The sequence below is a fragment of the Pteropus alecto genome, unplaced genomic scaffold, assembly GCF_000325575.1.
Source record: "Pteropus alecto unplaced genomic scaffold, ASM32557v1 scaffold70, whole genome shotgun sequence".
Lineage (NCBI taxonomy): Eukaryota > Metazoa > Chordata > Mammalia > Chiroptera > Pteropodidae > Pteropus > Pteropus alecto.
The window spans coordinates 2,270,294-2,275,951 of NW_006431912.1; the positions used below are offsets into that span (position 1 = coordinate 2,270,294).

At 37.9% G+C, this 5,658-nt stretch overlaps 1 non-coding gene across 1 annotated transcript; it reads right to left on the reverse strand.

Moving 5' to 3' along the window:
* Window positions 1-1,154: 1,154 nt before the first annotated feature.
* Window positions 1,155-1,273, reverse strand: LOC112472671. Its single transcript, XR_003043738.1, has one exon. It is a non-coding gene; the product is annotated as a 5S ribosomal RNA (ribosomal RNA).
* Between the last annotated feature and the right edge of the window lie 4,385 nt (window positions 1,274-5,658).

Consider the following 5,658-nt stretch of genomic DNA (forward strand, 5'->3'; position numbering starts at 1 on the left):
AAAAAAATAAAAATAAATATGTAAGATTACAATGATGAATTAGGCAAAGATAATTTTAACTTTATTACAGATCCCACAACCCTAAAGTATTAGAGCCTATTAAGAAATGACAACAAAGAGAGCCATACAAAAAATGGCAATGTGATTGTGAAACACACATGACAAAAATCTTTTAAAATAGTAGTTATATTTAGTTTGGAGATTTATTTGCTCCACCCTAGGAGGGAAAACCAAGAAGAGTCTGCATGGTCAGTCCATGGTAGTCAGTAGTAGCCCACAAGGAAGAAATTGGCAGTTATTGAAGTGAAGAAGGAGTTCACTAGATATGAAAAATAATCACACATCATACCATGACCACCACCATCACCAACCACCATCATCATCCAGGAGCAACAGCTGCTCCCTTCTCTCCTGTAGTCAGAGAAAAGAAATTAGATGTTACTCCTTTAAAGTAAGTCTATGATTTGACTAGGACAAAATATATTGCAGTTTTATGCAAAAGTGCTCTCCAGTGAAAGAAGTAAATAATGACAAAGGGAATTTGTTTTAAATGAGAAATTGCCTGCTAGGCTATTTTGCCTGTAGGTATGAAACAGATTCATATTCTTAAAATCACAGTCTGAAAGCTTCTCTTTTGGCAACTATGATTATTCCTACAATGAGTAGGTAGGGGAGCTGTGAATGCATTTATCTTGATTCACTTTGCAAAATGGTACAAGGAAGAAAGCTGGAGAGTAATATAGTACACAGGTGGGGGAAAATGGGTAAAGTACCATAATGTAAGCAATCAGTCCACATGATACCACAGGGCTATCAAGTAACAGACACTGCATAGAGCTCTGAATCAGTAGTCTTAGGCTTGAATGCTGATTCAAAGACTTCTAAGATGTGAGACCCTGGGCGTTTATTTCAATAAAATTAAGAGAGTAAGATCAACCTCTCTGTCAGGACTGGATATAATTTTACCTCTATATGTCAGGTAAGATTCTTAGTCCACAAACTCATGACTCCAAGAAATAGAACTTCTCTATTTTTTATAGTCCAACTTGATTTCTTACTCTGACATTTGTTCTTACTGGTTGGTATTCTTACTGGTCCTATCTATCTATCTATCTATCTGTCTGTCTGTCTGTCTGTCTATCTATTTATTTTTACGTCTACAGCACCTGGTCTTCCTAGGTGGTCTCCCATCCAAGTACTAACCAGGCCCGACCCTGCTTAGCTTCCGAGATCAGCTGAGATTAGGCGTATTCAGGGTGGCATGGCCGTAGACTGGTCCTATTTATTTTAACAGATAAAAATATGCCCTCAGTTCTTTTCACAATTTTCTCAAGGTATGGTAAGGTGGAAGGGCTAGAGCATACTTTTTGTCATCTGAGATTAGAGATGGCTCTTGCAATGTCCACTGACATTCTCTCCCTCCTTCCATGGATTCAGCAGCTCCTTTCTACATTAGAACCAGTCTCAAGGTCCAGAAATCTTAACTGGGCTGTGTCTAACTTTGCTGACCAGACTATCTCCAGAGATACTATCAGAGGGAAGGTGAAGCTCCTCTCTACTCTCAGGAAACAAAGGTATCTCTTGGCCTCTTTGGATCCATTCTCTACTTACCAGTCTCCAGGAAACTAAAATACTTCCACTCCTCTGAAGATTAATAAATGTAATCTAACATACTTCTGAGGGGACTATTTTATACATATATATTATTTAACATCACAGAAGAGGTTCAGACAGCACTCCATAATCAAACACATTCATATTTCTACATTAAAATATATGAACATTTATCCTATGTGGATGAAAAAATAGATAAATAGTCTCTTAGTGCCCAAGTCAGGTTTGGCTACTGAATAAGTTTGCTACAAACTTACAAACTGAGGGTTCCTGGGCCTTTTGGATTTTATAATCACAGGGAAAGATTGTGGATCTGTAGTTGAATTTGAGTAAGTTAAATATGGGTATGATGTAATTCCATTATAGTGCAATAGAAATTCAAAAGAGGGAGGTGTTAGTAAGGGATAATAAAATCTGTAAAGATTTCATGAAGGAGAAAGCACCTGAACAAAGACTAGAGAATGTACGGAAATATGCAAACATCAGAAAATAAAAGGCATTCCATGTGAGGAATAAAAAGAATTAGATTATACTGGAAACCATTGGTAGTGAGGAAAATGCAAATTAAAGTGATAATAAGATAATACTATACACCTCTTAGAATGTCTAAAATCTAAAAATCTGTAAATATCAAATTCTGCTGAGAATGCGGAGCAATAGGAACCCTCATTCATTGTTGGTGGGACTGCAAAATGGTACAGCCACTTTGGCTAACATTTTGGCTGTTTTTACAAAGCTAAATATGTCTTACTATATAATCCAGCAGTTGTGCTCCTATGTATTTACCCACTTGATTTGAAAATCTATATCCATAAAGAAATCAGCATGTGAACGTTTATAGCAGTTTTATTCATGATCACTCCCAAACTGTCCTTTGATAGGCAAATGAATAAAGAACTGTGGTACATCCAAACAACGGAATATAATTGAGCAGTAAAAAGAAATGAGCTATTAAGCCAAACAAATAAACAAAAAATGGAGGAATCTTAAATGCATATTTATAAGTGGAACTATCTAATCTAAAAAGTCTACATACTGTATGATTCCACTTATATGACATTCTGGAATATGTAAAACTATAGAAATGGTAAACAGATCAGTGGATGCTGGGAGTTCAGGGTAGGGAAGGGTTGAACCAGTGAAGTACAGAGGATTTTTAGGGCATTGAAACTGTTCCATTTGATACTGTAATGGTGGACACCACCACACATTTGTCAAAACTCAAAGAGCTGTATAGCATCAAGAGTCAATCTTAAAGAATGCAAAAATCATTTAGAAGGTGAGAGGGTCCCAGATGGAATGTAGAATGTGACCAAAAAAAACCATCTAACTGTATTACAAATTAATGAAACAAACTCATTGAAGAGGATGAGGGAGAAAAGTGCAGACCTAAGTTATTCTGGGAATGAGTGGTTTGTAAATGAAGACAAAGGGAACTCTAGTTAATAGAGTATAGGTTAAGAATTCTGGAGCCACTATACATGTATACTAGAATTGAATCATTAAGTAAATAAATGGCAGATGTTGGGAGCCAGGTTTCTCACTGTTGGAGTTATAGACAAACAAGGGGCAAAGGCATTTAGAATGATCCACATGGTAATGGATTAGAATTGAAGATATCATTGTGAACTCATGTTTGTATTAATATAGATACAAAGTTACATACAGCAATATTTATAAATATGTATATATACGCTGATTAGTATACACACATATACTTCCTTGCTCTGTCAGCTGAGAAGGCCTAGAAGCAATAATACTCCAGTAGCAATTAGCACACCTAGCTAGCATCAGCTCTTGGTTTCTAATACTATTCTCCAATCAAAGGAACCAAGACTCCTTGCAGAATTGGCTGATTCTAAGACTGGGGCAGGAAATATGAAAAAAGAGCCTGGAGCATCTTTAGTACCAGAAAGTAAGGAAGTGAGGATATATGAAATATGAAATATGAAAAGAGCCTGGAGCATCTTTTTAGTACCAGAAAGTAAGGAAGTGAGGATATATCAAAATAACACAGGAGCTACCTAGATGGCCTCCGAATGGCCAAAGCTGGAAGAATGTGAGCAAGAAAATAAATAAGGTCATATTGGATTATAACCCAAAGCATCAAACAGATATTCATGAGTCCATACTATTATAATACATAAATAAGTGATTAAATAATAGACGAGAAAAGGCACTTTACCCATAGAGAAGAATTCCAAATAATTTATATAGATACTTTGCTTTTAAGGGGAAATCCTTAAGTATGTCGGTGCACAGTGACTCCTTCCAAAGAATAAAGTATAAAAAGGGAGAAAAAAAGAGAAACATTACCTTAACCAGGTGGTCAAGGTTGATAGCAACGGCGAAAAGTCATATCGATAGTATGTACCCTTGATGTAACATGATAAGAATACTTTTCTTCTGTTGTCTTCCTTTTAAAAACTAATACTCTCAATCTAATCATAAAAACACCTGACAAATTCCAGTTGAGGGACATTCCACTCCTGTAATATGCCAGCCATTGTTCTTCTATGCACCGGCAGTGAACAAAACAGACCGAATGTCTACCCTTGAGGACAGGGTGCCCTCCTTTCTAATGAAGAAGAGAGTCAATAAACAATTTAAATATAACTGAGTACATTGTATAGCATGTTACAAGGTAAAAAGTGATGTAAGGAAAGAAAGAAAGAACAACATAAAGAGAGGTCAAAGTGTAGATCGTAGTAGTAAACAAGGTGTGCCTCACTCGGAAGGTGACATTTGAGCAGACTGAAGGGCAGAGAGGGGTTTAGTCAAGTAGTTACTTGGGAAGGAGTTTATTGGGCAGAGGCAAAAGCTAAACCAAGGGCCCTAAGATGGGAATGTATTTCACTTGGTCCAGTGACCACGAGGTCAGTGTGACTGGGGCAGAGGGAGCCAAGGAAGGAGTCATAAGACATGAGAACAGAGGCACAATAGCAGGTGGGAGACAGATAATGGAAGGTCTTGTAGACCATTGCAAAGACTTTGGCTTTTTCTCTGGGTGAAACCAGAAGCCATTGGAGGGTTTTGAGTAAAAGAGTGACATGATTTAATTTATTTTGAGATAACTTTGAATGTGATGTAGACATGGCATTATAAGGAGATGAGGGCAGAAGCAGTGATTCAGATAGGAAGCTATTCCAGAAATTGAGACATGGTGTAAAAGGGCACAGAACTGGTCATATTCTGTTTATACTTTAAGGTGATGCCTTTGATGGAGAGAGAGAGGGAGAGACAGAGAGAGAGAGAGAGAGAGAGAGAGAGAGAGAGGGAGAGAGACAGAGAGACAGAGAGACAGAGAGACAGAGAGAGAGACAGAGAGACAGAGAGACAGAGAGAGAGACAGAGAGAGACAGAGAGATGAAGATGACTCTGAGGTTTTGGGCCTTAACAACTGGAGGTAAAGCACTGGTCTAAAAGTTTCTCCTTGTATTAACTCATTTAATCCTCACACTAAACCGATGAGGAAAAGTCGTGTCATTGTTCCCATTTTCAGTGGGGACACTAAAACACAGAGAGGGTGTCTAGGTCACACAGTGAGTAAATGACAGAGCCAAGATTTGACCAGACATACTGGTTCCAGATTCTGTGCTCTCAGCCACTACAAGCTTCCCTCCATGAGAGCGGCCTAGTCGGATAAAAGGTTTTTGTATTGGGGGGAAAATGTAAAAAGACCAAGGAGAATTCTATAATCCAAGCAAAACAATTTGGGTTCAAAGTAGAATGTTTAGCACAAGAATAAAAAGAAAGGAAAAGATTTATGGACAAGGTAACATAAAGCAAGCAGAAGATGCACTGACAGGAATTTGTGCAGCTTTTAAGACAGCAGCTCTGAGCTCACAGCTTTCACATTTAGATCGTCAGATTCTTACGTCATCCCTACTGAGGTTGTAAGTACTAGGCACAGAATGCCCCCTTGTGTAGCCTGGGCACTTTAAGCCAATACTACATTGTAACAAGCTTTCTCCTTTTAGTAACCAGACTGTCCCCTAAATTAATCAAATGCTGTGGGCCCTAGAATATAAACAAGGTACAGGC